Source organism: Microcaecilia unicolor, chromosome 2 (genome assembly GCF_901765095.1).
Source record: "Microcaecilia unicolor chromosome 2, aMicUni1.1, whole genome shotgun sequence".
NCBI classification, from domain to species: Eukaryota; Metazoa; Chordata; class Amphibia; order Gymnophiona; family Siphonopidae; genus Microcaecilia; species Microcaecilia unicolor.
The window spans coordinates 562,908,032-562,925,180 of NC_044032.1; the positions used below are offsets into that span (position 1 = coordinate 562,908,032).

Here is a 17,149-nt window from a genome sequence, read left to right on the forward strand (position 1 = left end):
CTTCCCTTAATGTCTTTTCTTGTTATGCACGTAATGGTTCTGCTGTGGTATTAACTGTTAGTTTCCAAGATTTTTAAAACTTCTTTTGGTTTTCTTTCCTCTAACTATTCTATCTGCAAGACTCCTCATATTTCTCCTTGGTTTGATACCCCAATTAATCTTACTTTTCCTAATTGTACTGAATTTTTCATGTCGTATTAATCGTCCTTTGTCTCATTCTTCTATACCTCTTACTCCTGTTTTTGTGGCTGATCCTCTTATTTCTGCCCCTCTCTGTATTTCATTTTCTGGCACAGGTCAACACTTAAGTATAGTTTTGTCTTGTGTCCGGACTATTCTTTTTAATTCTTCTCGTACTATTTTTCCTTTTATGAATATTTTTTGGCAGTGTTCCACTAATTTATATCAATATATTCCTCGAAATGCTTCTGGCATATGTGCACCTGTCCGCCTGTTTTCACCTGTTGCTGTTTTTCCTGTTTCAGATTTTCCTTTTATTTCTAAGCAGACCAAGCAGTCTAACTATTTTACTTCAGATGAAACTGCTATTCCTGATGAATTTCGTTTATTTTCTAGCACTGAACTTGGTGCTGCTTCTTTCTTTACTCCTGGCTTACAGATGTCAGCAAGTGCTAAGTGGCTTCAGAAAATTTGTTATGATATGTTAAAATTTATTAATTTATCCACTGATGGACTCAATGCTATTTCTGAGCAATTAGTTGCTAATACTGAAATGACTTTACAGAACCGCATAGCCCTTGATTACCTTCTAGCCAGTCAAGGTGGAGTCTGTGTCCTTTTTAACTCCACTTGTTGTACATATATCCCCTCCCATTCCTCTGCAGAAGGTAATTTAACCAAAATAATTGCTGAACTTTGTAATTTGGAGTACAGTATGCGTACTGTTGCTCACCCTGTTGATTTTTCAGCTGATGCTTGGTTTTCTGGCTTATTCTCTTGGTGGTCTTCTTTAGGTGCCACTTTCAAGGGTATTCTTTTTGCTTTGGTTTTCTGTGTATTGCTTTCATATTTTGCTGCTCTGTTTCCTGTCTTGTTTCCTTGTGTAAGAAATATGCCACCAAGGTTTTAATTGTTAATGGTCCCACTCTTCCTCATGAGACACTTCCTTTAATTAATTCTACTTCTTTGTAATATCAACCTCTCCTACCCATCATTTTTGTCCGGTTATTCTTATATTTTTATTATTAATTTTAGCTATATCAGGGTTTTTTTTTTAACCCTTGTGTCCTTTGTCTCTGAGCATTTGGTATGATACTCTCTGAAGAACCCAGTCCCTCACCACCTTGTGTGTTGAAGGCCACAGGCTCTAAGCCCTTTTGACCTTTCAAGATGGAAATGTATATTCCTTCCTATACTAGACCTGTTATATGGTACTAGGCCTGTAAGATGGCCCTGCTGGCTCTCAGTTTTCCTAGCCTTCCTGTCTTAAGCATATTTATAGTTTATTCCTGCAGCTGCATGTAAGTTCAGTGCTTTCTCAGGAAATGGAAAGTACATGTTACATGTCAAGGTGACACTTGGAAGGGACTGAGGCTATGTAGTCCATGTATGGCAGAAACATATGGATATAACCTTGGTGGTGATGAGAGACTGAGGGCTCTGCGAGCCTAAGATGTTCCAACAGAAATATGTGTTTAGAGAGGAAGGACACCAGGAGGCTCATTTTCAAAGCACTTAGCCTCCCAAAGTTCCATAGAAACCTATGGAACTTAGCCTCCCAAAGTGCTTTGAAAATATGCCTCCAGGTGTTTTATAATATCTGCTAGCTTGTTACATGGTTATTTGCACGCTGTGAGCACGCTGTACTGATAAGGAATTAGCCAATTGCCACAAAGTGTACATGCAAGAGGAGTGGATGATATAATGTAGGAAATTGCCATATATGTATACTTATAAAAAATAACAGAATATTACAGGAAAATCCATATATGATCACAAGTTAGTTTAGGAGAAATCACATGATTTAGGAGAAACGAAACTTACAACAGTTTATACAGTGGGGGAAATAAGTATTTGATCCCTTGCTGATTTTGTAAGTTTGCCCACTGACAAAGACATGAGCAGCCCATAATTGAAGGGTAGGTTATTGGTAACAGTGAGAGATAGCACATCACAAATTAAATCCGGAAAATCACATTGTGGAAAGTATATGAATTTATTTGCATTCTGCAGAGGGAAATAAGTATTTAATCCCTCTGGCAAACAAGACCTAATACTTGGTGGCAAAACCCTTGTTGGCAAGCACAGCGGTCAGACGTCTTCTGTAGTTGATGATGAGGTTTGCACACATGTCAGGAGGAATTTTGGTCCACTCCTCTTTGCAGATCATCTCTAAATCATTAAGAGTTCTGGGCTGTCGCTTGGCAACTCGCAGCTTCAGCTCCCTCCATAAGTTTTCAATGGGATTAAGGTCTGGTGACTGGCTAGGCCACTCCATGACCCTAATGTGCTTCTTCCTGAGCCACTCCTTTGTTGCCTTGGCTGTATGTTTTGGGTCATTGTCGTGCTGGAAGACCCAGCCACGACCCATTTTTAAGGCCCTGGCGGAGGGAAGGAGGTTGTCACTCAGAATTGTACGGTACATGGCCCCATCCATTCTCCCATTGATGCGGTGAAGTAGTCCTGTGCCCTTAGCAGAGAAACACCCCCAAAACATAACATTTCCACCTCCATGCTTGACAGTGGGGACGGTGTTCTTTGGGTCATAGGCAGCATTTCTCTTCCTCCAAACACGGCGAGTTGAGTTCATGCCAAAGAGCTCAATTTTTGTCTCATCTGACCACAGCACCTTCTCCCAATCACTCTCGGCATCATCCAGGTGTTCACTGGCAAACTTCAGACGGGCCGTCACATGTGCCTTCCGGAGCAGGGGGACCTTGCGGGCACTGCAGGATTGCAATCCGTTATGTCGTAATGTGTTACCAATGGTTTTCGTGGTGACAGTGGTCCCAGCTGCCTTGAGATCATTGACAAGTTCCCCCCTTGTAGTTGTAGGCTGATTTCTAACCTTCCTCATGATCAAGGATACCCCACGAGGTGAGATTTTGCGTGGAGCCCCAGATCTTTGTCGTTTGACAGTCATTTTGTACTTCTTCCATTTTCTTACTATGGCACCAACAGTTGTCTCCTTCTCGCCCAGCGTCTTACTGATGGTTTTGTAGCCCATTCCAGCCTTGTGCAGGTGTATGATCTTGTCCCTGACATCCTTAGACAGCTCCTTGCTCTTGGCCATTTTGTAGAGGTTAGAGTCTGACTGATTCACTGAGTCTGTGGACAGGTGTCTTTCATACAGGTGACCATTGCCGACAGCTGTCTGTCATGCAGGTAACGAGTTGATTTGGAGCATCTACCTGGTCTGTAGGGGCCAGATCTCTTACTGGTTGGTGGGGGATCAAATACTTATTTCCCTCTGCAGAATGCAAATAAATTCATATACTTTCCACAATGTGATTTTCCGGATTTAATTTGTGATGTGCTATCTCTCACTGTTACCAATAACCTACCCTTCAATTATGGGCTGCTCATGTCTTTGTCAGTGGGCAAACTTACAAAATCAGCAAGGGATCAAATACTTATTTCCCCCACTGTATGTGATAACTAAGAGACATGGGCTGAGCAGAGAGAACAATTATTTTGTATTGGCTTAGTGAGATACCAATAAAGATTTTTACTGGTTGCACCTATATATCTAAGTCTAATTGTCTCTCTTATTTCCAGCCCCTAGTGCTGAAGTGTCCTCTCCTGACAGGGGACAGAGGGGACTATACAGACTGTTCATTGATTTTGCATTGTTGACAAATGATATTTTTAGAATTGGGTAGATTACTGATTGGAAATATGAATTATTTACGTATTTGATTGCAAAATTCAGATTTTAACATTTTGAATTATGCATTTGAGTTGATATTGCTGTGTTTTGTTTCTGCAATTGTTTTTTTAGTTGTGGCTATATTTTTATGTGAAGATATATAAACAGATGTGTTCGGAAATGACGGACACATTGGCCATTACAACATTGAATTGTGTGACTTTACGTGAGGAGAGGAGAAAAGAGGCCTTTAGTTTTGCGCAGAAGCATTATCATAGCCAATGCGGTTTAACCGAGGCATGGTTATTGCTAGTTGCAAACTTTTACCAATATCCAGCCATGATGGCTTGAAACAGCAATTCTTGGAAATTTTTGATAGTCTCTTTCAGTGGCATGCCAAGGGGGGGGGGGGGGGGCGGTCCGCCCTGGGTGCATGCTGCTGGGGGGGTGCCGCACCGCGTGCCTGTTGCCCTGTCTCAGTCCGAGAAAGTTCGCAATTCGCATGTGTTCACTACTCCCTCTGAGTCTGCCCCGGAACAGATTACTTCCTGTTCCGGGGCAGACTCAGAGGGAGCAGTGAACACGTGCGAATTGCGAACTTTCTCGGAGACGGGGCAAAAGACTTGCGCCACGGCACCCCCCCCCCCCAGCGGCATGCACCCGGGGGGGGGGGGGTGTCATTTTGCTGGGGGGGGGGGGGGGGAAGAGGTGTCATTTCGCCGGGGGGGGGGGGGGCGCATCGGCAATCTGCCCCGGGTGTCAGCTAGGGTCGGAACGCCACTGGTCTCTTTTGAGACTGTTCATTGATTTTACATTGTTGAGAAATGATATTTTTAGAATTGGATATATTACTGATTGGAAACAAGTAATTTGCATATTGAACTGCAAAATGCAGAATTTTGCATTTCAGTTTTTGCATTTGAGTTGATATTACCGTGTTTTGTTTCTCCGATTGTTTTTTAGTTGTGGCTGTATTTTTATATATAAACAGTTGTGATTGGAAATGACGGACAAATTTGTCACTAGAACTTTGAAGTGTGTGACTTTACGTGAGGTGAGTAGAAAACAGGCCTTTAGTTAGCTTATACAATATACAGCTGTGAGGGCTTGAAACATTGCAATCATTGGCAATTTTTGGTTGTCTCTTTTGTGACTCTTTATTGATTTTACATTGTTGATTAATGATGTGTTTAGAATTGGGACTCCCCATAGGCAGGCGGTGGTGCCGATGCGCTGGGGAACTTGTTGTCGGGAGCCTCAGTGCAGGTGGTGTTGCGTGTGCCGGCAGGCGCCATTTTTTCTCTTCAGATGCGTCCGGTCCCGCACGTGGCACTCGAGCAGCCGACAGCGGAGCTTTCTTCGGCAAGACCTGATCCCAGCAGGGGGTGGTGTCTCGGCTGAGGTTTATGAAGTGGCGGCTGAGCAGTTTTCTCCAGAATTTGTTTTACTCATGCGTAATTCCTTCCTTCTAAAGCACTCAGGGGGTCCTCTGGAGACGGCCTTGGGCAGGGTCCTTCTTCTTCAGCTTTGCAGTCCTTACTGCCTAAGTGTCCCCGGGTCGATGTTTTTGGAAGAGAACTCGGACTTAGATGAATCAATTTTGTCTGAGCGTTCTCCTTCAGGGTCTGTGGACTTCACAGAGGAAGCTAATATGCCTCTAGAGGACGGCGATGACCCCACTGTGGCACGCCTGTTCCCTAGGGAGGAACTTCCCTCCCTTATTGTGCGGGCACTAGAAAGTTTGGACATTTCCCCCCTGAAGGCCTCTTCGGGTCTGGCTCCTTCTTCCTCAATTATGTCTGGCACTAAATGCCCACCTAGATCTTTTCACGTTCATGACTCTATGAAGGTCCTTATTTCGGCTGAATGAGATACATCGGACAGTGGGCTCAAGGTGGCTAAGGTGATGTGTCGCCTTTATGCTTTCCCAGTGATGGATTTGGAGTCCCTTAATTTACCCACTGTGGATTAGTTGATTACAGTGGTCACAAAAAAGACCACTCTCCCGGTGACAGCACTTAAGGATCCTCAGGATCGCAAGTTAGAGTCCTCCCTTAAGCTTTCTTTTGAAATAGCAGAGCTCAGCCTTCAAGCTTCTGTTTGTGGGTCCTATGTGGCGCAGGCGTGTCTCTCGTGGGTTCAGAAGGTCTCCTCGGAGGAGCTGATCAATTTTCTGCTGGCACTGGAATCTGGTCTGGCAAACCTTGCGGATCTTCTTTATGACCTTTTGAGAGAATCTGCAAAAGGGGTTTCTCTCACAGTCACATTGCACCGGTGGATTCGGTTGTGGCATTGGGCAGCGGACGTAGCATCGAAATCGTGTCTGGTGAGGTTGCCTTTCAGGGGGAAGCTGCTTTTCAACGAGGATCTCAAGAAGATTGTTAAAGCCCTGGGTGACTCCAAAGGCCAGCGCCTCCCAGAGGACAAGTCTAGACCGTTGAGGGCAGGAGTACCCCGGAATAGGTTTAGGGACATACGGCATTACTACTCTGGCCGTGGAGCCTCCTTTCAGAAGACCCGCTTTTCCCAGAGGCCACAGTCCTTTCGCAGTGACCACCGAGCCGCAGTCTCGGGATCTAGAAATCAGCCAGTGGCCAGAACTTCCCAATGATGGGGCCCTGGTCCATCCCCTGCCAGTCATCGGGGGATGACTGTTTCTCTTTCTGGGGGCGTGGACCAGGGTAACGTCCGATGAATGGGTCTTGAAAGTCATCTGAGATGGCTACAAGCTGGAGTTCGCACACCCACTTGTGGCTTTCCTAAGTCTCTTTGCAAGTGTTTCGCCAAGGTCATTTACATGTATACATGGCCACATATGTGTGTAAATGACTAAAATACCCTAAAATGGAAGTATGTTAGTGCCCTCTTATAAAATTACTCTCCACATTGAATAAGTGCTTTTGAATATTGATCTGTGATTTTTTTTTTTTAGGGATCCTTTTACTAAGCTGTTGGTAGAAAGTGATCTTAGTGTGTGCTTATGTGGATTTTTCCTGCATGCTATGGCCATTTTTACCACAGCAGTAAAATGGCCAGTCTTCTGTTTTGTTTTTTTTTCAATTAATGGCTATGTGCTAATGTCAAATAGTGGTCAAAACAGCGTGACAATAATTTTCTTTTCCTTTTTTGTTATGGAGGAAAAAGCCTCTGTAGCCCCGGACTCGAGTTTGTTTTATTCTAGTCTACGGTGTGAAATCTTCATTGGCAAAAAACCTCCTGAGTTCATACTTCATATGAATCATTCTTAAGGCAACAAGCACTTATCTCAATTTTCAATCGTTCCGACGGGGTCCCGTTTCGCCTTGTTAGCTTTTTCAAGGAACTGCCCTCGCACTTGTGCTGAAAATCTGTGGAGCAGAAAACCGTCAATGAAAAACAGCCAAACACATTTCTCAAATATTTTCCTTTTTGATGTATCAGCTTGTAGGCACACTACTCGTTTCCCAGCGTTGATTATTCTGGCAGCTGATCTAAAGATGGTGACAGCTTATATCAACGCACATTAATGCAATCCTTGCATTCACGAAGTTCTATTGGTCTGTGTGTACACGACATTATTTAAAGGGCCACTGTTGCCTAACTTGTTAAAGGGCCAATCCTAAAAAAAACATGACCCACTGAATCATAGTGTTAAGACCATTAGGTTCTAAAGACCTTAACCGAAAAATCCACTGTTGTTCTAGTTGCAAAAGGCGTTTAGTTCTATTGCCTCCTCTTTCATTGATTTTCACCTGATCAATCGCAAAGCAACTAAACTGGGAAAATACATATTTTGTAGTTCCATATCATCAAGCTGATCAATCCATAGACTGGTGGGTTGTGTCCATCTACCAGCAGGTGGAGATAGAGCGCAAACTTTTGCCTCCCTATATGTGGTCATGTGCTGCCGGAAACTCCTCCTGAGTATGTTCTCTATCTCAGCAGGTGGTGGTCACACACAGCAGCAGCTCTGGCTAGGCCTCCAAGCCTAATTTTTAGGTTTTGTTGAGTGCCTGGGGTTGAGGGCTCTTTTGAGCAAGTGCAAACCTGGTGGTGCCAGGTCCCTCCTTTTCTCCCCCCTCCCGCTGGCTCCGTTAAAAAAAAAAAAAAAAAAAAAATTTTGAACGTCCTTAAAGGCGTTTATTTCGACGTTTATTTAAGCGTCTATTGCAGCTACTCACTGGGACACCAGGTCGTTACAACTCGGAGCGGACAGCAGGTAATTTTTACCTTTTTATAGCGGGCAGGGGGTTCCCCGATTCTTCTCCTCGTGGCATATGGCGTCGGAGGGCGAGGGCGCAAAGGGTCGCTTGAGCGCTTCTAGAGGGGATGCGGGGGTCTTAAAGCCTGATTCGCCCTTGTTGGCTGACAGTTTCGTGACCGATGAATGTCCCGGTCCTTCCTCCGGCGTGGCGGTTTTTCCCGCCATAAACGCCCATCCCCCGCTCCTCGCCTCCGCCATCTTGGCCGGCCACGCGGCTCGGACGGCTTCTTCTTGGGCCGCCCTTGAGGTTGGAGACATTAATGCCATGAACGCCCTTAATTTGGGCGACGGCACAGAAGCGGCTAAAGTTAAGAGCCGTTCTTCCCGCGCGGCTCCTTCGCGGAGTTTCGCGCTGGACGCCATTTTGGATGCGCAGCATGTCTCTCCCCCGCTGTTGCGAGCGCCGGTTGAGGGTGCGTCTAGGGCTGTTGCCCAGGCTGCGGAAGTGCACAGTCTGGGGGGTTTCTCCCCCGAGTTTGTTTTGCTGCTGCATCAGGCCTTCCTCATGCACAACGCTGCCCCTGCTCCCTCGTCTGGTAAAGAGGTTGAGGTTCCCAGAGGTAAACGCCCTCGGGTTGATTCCCAGGCCTTGGAGGAATTTGTCTCCTCCGATGTAGATGAGGGCAGCGTGTCTGAGGTCTCCCAACGGTCCTTTGCGGATTCCTTGGAGGAGCCGGATCCCCGCTCGGATGGAGCGGATGACCCCTCTGCAGCGCGGCTTTTTAGCCCAGAGGATTTGCCCAACCTGTTGTTACAGGCCATGGACACTTTGAAGATTTCCTCTCCGGAGGACGTCTCTCCCTCAGCCCCTGTTGGCTCTGCCATTATGCTGGGGACGAAGCGCCCGCCTAGAACCTTCCACGTGCATGATGCCATGCACACCTTAATTTCGGCTCAATGGGATGTCCCAGAAGCGAGCCTTAAAGTGGCTAGGGCTATGTCCCGCCTCTATCCTTTGGCTGTGAGTGAACGTGAGGCCAATCTGTGGCCTACCGTGGATTCTTTAATCACTGCGGTTACTAAGAAAACGGCGTTGCCGGTGGAAGGTGGCACGGCCCTAAAGGACGCCCAAGACAGAAGATTGGAGGCGGCCTTAAGGTCGTCCTTTGAGGCGGCTGCTTTAAGTTTGCAGGCCTCAGTTTGCGGCTCCTATGTGGCCAGGGCGTGCCTGACTATGGTGCAGCGGGCTTCCCCCTCAGATCATTCCTTGAGGGCTGATTGGCCGGCCCTGGAATCGGGCTTAGCCTATTTGGCAGACTTGCTGTATGATGTCTTGAGGGCCTCAGCGAAAGGCATGGCTCAGACAATCTCTGCGTGGCGGTGGCTTTGGCTGAAACATTGGTCTGCTGACCACGCCTCTAAATCCCGCCTGGCTAGGTTGCCTTTTAAAGGCAAGCTGCTCTTTGGGGTCGAGCTGGACAAAATCGTGACCGATCTCGGCACGTCTAAGGGCAAGAAATTACCAGAGGTCAGGGCTCGGGCTAGTACTCGTCCCGGTACCTCCAGAGGACGGTTGCAGGAAGCCCGTCGGTACCGCCCGGGCAAGTCGGGTTCCTCTGCCCCCTCTTCCTTCAAGAGGAATTTCTCCCCCAAGCAGCATTCTTTTCGCAGAGACCGCCGTCCCGGAGGTGCTTCCTCCGGTCCTCCCCCAGGGTCTCGTACCCAATGACGGGGCCTTGGTCCACGCCCCAGTGCAGATTGGAGGACGGCTGTCCTCGTTTCTGGGCGAGTGGACCACAATAACTTCAGACGCGTGGGTGCTGGAAGTCATCAGAGACGGCTACAAGCTAGAGTTCTGCCGACCCTTAAAAGACGGGTTTGTACTCTCTCCCTGCAAGTCTCCGGTCAAAGCTGTGGCAGTGCAGCAGACCTTGGACAATCTGATCCGCCTGGGCGCGGTCGTTCCTGTGCCAGAAAGTCAGCTTGGCAAGGGACGTTACTCCATTTACTTTGTGGTACCAAAGAAAAGAGGTTCTGTCCGGCCTATCCTCGACCTCAAAGGGGTCAATCGGGCCTTGAAAGTGCGGCACTTTCGCATGGAGACTCTCCGCTCTGTTATAGCGGCAGTGAAGGCAGGAGAGTTCTTGGCTTCCTTGGACATCAAGGAAGCGTACCTGCATATTCCCATCTGGCCTCCTCATCAACGCTTCCTGCGTTTTGCAGTCCTGGGACGACACTTCCAGTTCAGAGCCCTCCCATTCGGGTTGGCTACTGCTCCGCGGACCTTTTCCAAAGTAATGGTGGTCATCGCGGCCTTCCTACGAAAGGAAGGGATACAAGTCCATCCTTATCTGGACGACTGGTTGATCCGAGCCCCCTCTTATGCAGAGTGCGGCAAAGCTGTGGACCGGGTAGTTGCTCTTTTGAGCTCCCTGGGATGGATCATCAACTGGGAGAAGAGCCAGCTGCATCCGACTCAGTCCCTGGAGTACCTGGGAGTTCGATTCGACACCCAAGTGGGCAGAGTGTTCCTGCCAGACAATCGGATTGTCAAACTTCAGGCTCAGGTGGACCAGTTCCTGGGAGCCTCTCCTCTTCGGGCTTGGGACTATGTGCAGCTGTTGGGCTCTATGACGGCCACGATGGAAGTAGTGCCCTGGGCCAGGGCTCATATGAGACCACTTCAACACTCCTTGCTGCAGCGCTGGACTCCGATGTCGGAGGATTATGCTGTGCGACTTCCCTTGGACCCAGCAGTGCGCAAGGCGCTGAGCTGGTGGATGCAGACAGACAAATTGTCTGCGGGAATGCCTCTGGTGACCCCAGAGTGGATTGTCGTCACGACGGACGCCTCTTTGTCGGGCTGGGTAGCCCACTGCTTGGGAAGGACAGCGCAGGGGCTCTGGTCTCCTGCAGAGGCAAAGTGGGTTATCAACCTCCTGGAACTCAGAGCCATTCGGTTGGCGCTTTTGGAGTTCATCCCGGTACTGGTGTGGAAGCCTGTACGGGTCCTGTCGGACAATGCCACGGCTGTGGCCTATGTCAACCGCCAGGGAGGTACCAAGAGCGCCCCTCTAGCCAAGGAGGCTATGTATCTTTGCCAGTGGGCGGAAGCGAACCTGGAGCAGCTTTCAGCGGCCCACATTGCCGGAGTCATGAATGTCAAGGCGGACTTTCTCAGTCGCCATACTTTGGAGCCCGGAGAGTGGCAGCTATCTGCTCAGGCGTTCTTGGACATCACGAAGCGCTGGGGCCAGCCGAGCCTAGATCTGATGGCGTCATCGGCCAATTGCCAAGTGCCGCGCTTCTTCAGCAGAGGACGGGACCCTCGATCCCTGGGAGTAGATGCTCTTCTCCAACAGTGGCCGACACAAGAGCTCCTCTATGTGTTCCCGCCCTGGCCCATGTTGGGCAGGGTGCTAGACCGGGTGGCAAAGCATCCCGGCAGGGTAATCCTGGTGGGTCCGGATTGGCCCAGGCGTCCCTGGTATACGGACTTGATCAGGCTCTCAGTGGACGATCCTCTGCGACTGCCAGTGGAACAGGGCCGTGGTGATGGAGGATCCCTCCCCCTTTGGTCTTACGGCCTGGCTATTGAGCGGCAGCGTCTGAGGAAGAAGGGCTTCTCAGACAAGGTCATCGCCACTATGCTGAGAGCGAGGAAGCGCTCTACTTCTACTGCTTACGCCAGGGTTTGGCGTATCTTTGCAGCGTGGTGTGAAGCAGGCTCTCTTTCTCCCTTCACTGCTCCAATTTCTTCAGTGTTGGCGTTCCTGCAAGAAGGTCTGGAGAAAGGCCTGTCGCTCAGTTCCCTTAAAGTCCAGGTAGCGGCTCTGGCTTGCTTCAGGGGCCGCCTGAAGGGTGCTTCCCTGGCTTCACAGCCAGATGTGGTGCGCTTTCTCAAGGGAGTTAATCACCTGCGCCCTCCTCTGCACTCAGTGGTGCCTGCGTGGAATCTCAACCTGGTACTAAGAGCATTGCAGAAGCCGCCTTTTGAACCCTTGTCGAGGGCATCTCTGAAAGACCTGACGTTGAAAGCAGTCTTTTTGGTGGCTATCACTTCAGCCAGAAGAGTTTCCGAGCTCCAGGCGCTCTCATGTCGAGAGCCTTTTCTGCAGTTCACTGAGGCAGGAGTGACTATTCGCACAGTGCCTTCCTTCCTGCCCAAGATTGTTTCTCGCTTCTATGTGATTCAGCAGCTCTGTCTCCCTTCCTTTCGTAGGGAGGACTACCCAGAGGAGTACTCTGCTCTTAAATATCTGGATGTGAGACGAGTCATCATCAGATACTTGGAAGTGACCAATGATTTCCGGAAATCGGATCATCTGTTTGTCCTGTTTGCAGGTCCTCGTAAGGGTCTGCAGGCTGCTAAGCCTACAGTGGCAAGATGGGTCAAGGAAGCCATTGCAGCGGCTTATGTGGCCGCGGGGAAGGTGCCGCCTATCCAGCTGAAGGCTCACTCCACGAGAGCTCAGGCGGCCTCGATGGCAGAGGCCGGATCCGTCTCCTTGGAAGAGATATGCAAGGCGGCAACTTGGGCTTCGGCTCATACATTCTCCAAGCATTACCGTTTGACTGTGGCTGCACGGGCGGAGGCCCGGTTTGGAGCTTCAGTGTTGAGGTCAGGGATTTCAATGTCCCGCCCTGGGTGAGTACTGCTTCGGTACATCCCACCAGTCTATGGATTGATCAGCTTGATGATATGGAAGGTAAAATTATGTATAATCATACCTGATAATTTTCTTTCCATTAATCATAGCTGATCAATCCATAGCCCCTCCCAGATATCTGTACTGTTTTTATTCTGGTTGCATTTCAGGTTCAAGTTTAGTCTTCAGTTACTTCAGAAAGACTTCGTGTTCAAGTTTTTTCACTTGGATTCTTCAAGAGTTAAGACGAGTTTGTGTTACAGTGAGCTGCTGCATTCCTCTCCCCTCCGTTTTACGGGGCTGGATTGAGACTTAAAATTCTGCCGGCACTCCCTCCCGCTTCGTGCGGCTGTAGGGCAGCTTTGTACCCCTCCCGCTTCGGCGGTGTTAGGGTCAGTCAGCTCCTCCCGCGGTTGCGGTTGCAGGATAAGCCAGATCCCCCCGCATCGGCGGGTGTGGTGTCCCTCCCCCGCTCCGCGGGGATGAGCTGGACGGATTCCCCTCCCCCACTTGTGTGGGGATGAGCTGGGTTAATTCCCCTCCCCCGTTTCGGCGGTGGTGAGCTGGGCAGAGTGTCCCTTCGTGGGTGTAATTCTCTAAGTGCTGAGTCCTGCGGATGGAGCTTTGATATCGACATACTGAGGAGTTTCCGGCAGCACATGACCACATATAGGGAGGCAAAAGTTTGCTCTCTATCTCCACCTGCTGGTAGATGGACACAACCCACCAGTCTATGGATTGATCAGCTATGATTAATGGAAAGAAAATTATCAGGTATGATTATACATAATTTTACCTTCTACAGTGTGCTACCAGGGGGGACCCCCAACTGTAATTTATTTAAGCAGGATTTGTGTTCTAATAACTGAACATGTAACTTCCTCGTGGTTTTCCCTACATATAGTTTGTTGCAGGAGCACTGCATTATGTAAACCACATGGTCAGAATCGAAATTTGTGGAGGATCTAATTGAGTACACTCTTGAATCAACTGGATTTATGAAATTGTTGCCTTCTCGAGTAATGGTGCATGTGCTACATTTGCCACATTTATAATGACCATTGGGCTCTCTAGCCCCTACTCCCATTTTCAAAACTGCAGAGCTTAATCTTTCCTTCAGATTCCTTCCTCGTGAGTAGGCTGTGCGTAGACTTTTCTTCATGAATACAGGTGGCATTGCATAATATTCCAGTTTTTTCTCACGATGTCACCTACCACTTCCTCTCCTCGTGTAAATTTTAGAATAAAAGTCTGAAAATCGTCATTGCTTCCTTCTCGGGTCTGGTTGTCCAATAGTAGATGATTGCGTTTACTATACTTGGCTCGTGTGTAGGCTGTTTTAACGATTGTTGCTGGGACTTCCGGCGGAGCTGCTGGCCAAGATGGCCACTGTAAGCTGAGCTCCGCACAGTCACGATCGTGAACTCTGAAGAAAACCGATGTTACCTTCCCCACCACAGCATAGTTAGAGGAAAACCGCGGGGAGGTAATCGAGAAGGAGATCCGACCCCCGGAAACAAAGCAGCGGCGAAAGCAGAGTGAGGAGAATCGGCAGCAGCGATCTACCCCTCCCCCATACCACGAGGCGAAAGGCCAGCACCGAAGAGACACTGGAACGAAGAGCACTCTCTGGTCAGAAGCTAAGATCAGACCGAAAACAGTTCCAGCCTGCTGACAGAGTGAGTTCCATAAAGAACAAGGGTGAATCCAGGACGGGGGGGGGGGGGGGGGGGAATAACGAGAGAGCTGTTGCCTTAGCAAGCAAAACTGAAAGTGGGGGTTGGAGGAACTAACAGAGTGGATAAACAGCAGCATAAATTATGTAATCCGTTGTAACCAGAGCTCAGAGCTGGTGCAGCAGGGTCAGAACATTTAAGGAATAACAAAAGCTCGGCTGCAAGAAAGGCAATTTGGTTTCGAGAGTACAGCATGGATATTTAAAGAGACAGGGGCACCCTTCTTCAACTAATCTAAATTTAGCCGAGGAATAACTGTGGGTGAAGTACAGCACTTAAAATCCCAGCAGGTAGGCTACACTAGTGGTGCAGAACTTGTCTTATACTTTACTGCAGAAGCAGCAGAGCTTGGGAAGTTCCTAGACACCGAAAAAAGCCATCTCAAAAGTGCTACTTTACTATACTGTGTATGGCGACCTATGGATCCAAAAAAGAGCCAGAAAAATCCAAAGGAGGAGGCTCCAAGATGGCGGAGAAAAGCTCACTGTCACCGTCACCGTCGGTAAGTTTCGCATGGGCCTCGGAAATTGTGATGGAGGTTAAGGTGGCGGTGGAAGACACCATGAATCACCAACTGCAACAAATAATTGACAAGCTGGATGGCATGGATCACCGGTTTACAACTTTTACAAAAGACTTTCAGGATGTCCAGCAGCGGCTAGGAGAAGTGGAAACATCGACGCAGGAATCTTCCACAACCATAGTAGACCTTACAAGAAAAATAGCAGTTTTGGAAGATGAAGTAGATGATTTAGAAAACTGTTCTCGACGGAATAACATCAGACTAGTAGGAATACCAGAATCTATAAAGGATGGTGATCTGAGAGAATATTTGGAATCCTGGTTAGCTAAGCTACTGCCCACTGCAAGCACAGCAGGCCTCCTTAAAATAGAGCGGGCACATCGGGTCCCAGGAAAGCCCCTAATGAACGGCCGAGGGTAGTCATAGCGCGGCTGCTACACTACCACCACAAAATAGAGATCTTTACAGCGCTCAGGAAAGGAGCATCTCTCGAGATAGAGGGTCACAAGATACTGTGTTTTCAGGATTATTCCACTAAAGTCTCTCTCCAGCGTAAGCAATATTCACAAGTCTGTGGGAGACTGCATAAACTGCAAATCCGTTTTGGCCTATTGTATCCAGTGAAATTACGGGTCCAGCACAATGGAGCAGTGAAGTTCTGTGAGACTGTGGAGGCGGCCCAGGCGTTTGCAGACCAAATGGAGAGAGAAAGACCGAGTCCGTCTAAAAACAAGTAGACTGTGTTGGTGAGATGGGAATCCTGAGTAAATACGGGAAGAGTAGTAGAAGAGATGAAAAAATCTTATGCTGGGATAGAGTTAAATATCTCTGCTTAGGTTAAAGCGGTTAATGCTGTTATAAAAGTTATGTTGTACAAAGGGGGGGCACACGGTTACATAATTTGCGACACATTTGTTAAAGGGCGTCCCTGATCGGAGACACGGAAGTCGAGCACCTTAGGTGCCCAGGAGGTCCGAGAGTAAGGGGAAGGAGGTACGACAGGGAGAAGGAGGGACGGAAGTAGAACACATGGGTGCTGCAAGGCAAGGGGGGAGGCGGGGACGCCAAGGAGGGGATGGGGCAGGGCAGAGGGGGGAACATTGAGGAACAAACATTTTATGGTTCAAGGAGAACAGGAGAAAGTCGATAACATCTTAGAAATGACACGGAAAGCATATTCTTGTAGAACACTGTCTGGCCACAGGTGGTAGGGGTATAGGCTGGGATGCCCCTCCTGCCCAATTAGCGAAGATATTGGGATCCTGTACCCTAGGTCTAAAGATCATACGTGATGACCCTTAAAGTAGTGACCTGGAACGTGGGAGGGATCTCATCGCCATTAAAAAGACAGAAAATACTCCATGCACTTCATAAACAACAGGTCTCAATAGCAATGCTTCAAGAAACACATTTAAATGCCAAAGAGCATGAGAAATTATGCCGCTGGTGGGTGGGCTCATATTATGAATCTCTGGCACAGGCTAAAAAAGCGGGGGTCATAATCTTGATTAAGAAAGGGGTTCATGTTATGACACACAAAATTATTGCTGATGAGGAGGGCAGGTTTGTACTGGCACATTTAACAATAGAGTGTCAACCTGTAGTCCTGTGTAATGTCTATGCTCCCAATACGTATAGCAAGGTGTTCTACAAACAACTTTTGCGCCATTTAATAAGTTTTGAAGGAACTCCCCTGCTGGTTGGAGGAGATTTCAATGCAGTGGGAGACCCTAAACTGGACAGGTTGCAGGGGAAGAAAAGGGGATTGGGAGCGGACTCCAGAGGCATAGGAATGTTGAGTGAGGTCCTTGACCTGGTGGATGTGTGGAGAACCCTGCATCCATCAGAGCGTGACTATACTCATCTGTCTCGCGCACACGCCACCATTCAAGGATTGATTACATATTCATTTCTCGATCCCTATTTACAAAAATTCGTGCAGCAGGAATAGGCCCTATCAAAATATCAGACCATGCCATGGTAACGGTAATTTGGGAAACATCAGAAGGAGATCCTGGCCCATTTCAGTGGCGATTTTCTATTTGGCTATATAAAGATCAGAGTTTTCAAGAATTCATACTTTAAAAATATAAGCAATTTCAAGACACTAATCAGGTACACAGGACGACTCCAATACTCTACTGGGATATGGCCAAGGCCGTACTTAGAGGGGAGATTATTGCCTATACAAGTCACCAGAAAAAGACATGGGAGAAGGAACAGCTTCGG

At 48.3% G+C, this 17,149-nt stretch overlaps 1 protein-coding gene and 1 pseudogene across 1 annotated transcript in view; both read left to right on the top strand.

Moving 5' to 3' along the window:
* TUSC3 (tumor suppressor candidate 3) overlaps positions 1–17,149 on the top strand; it is a 180,313-nt gene that overhangs the window by 21,105 nt on the left and 142,059 nt on the right. The window lies entirely within an intron of this gene.
* Positions 4,082–4,233, top strand: LOC115463896 (annotated as a pseudogene).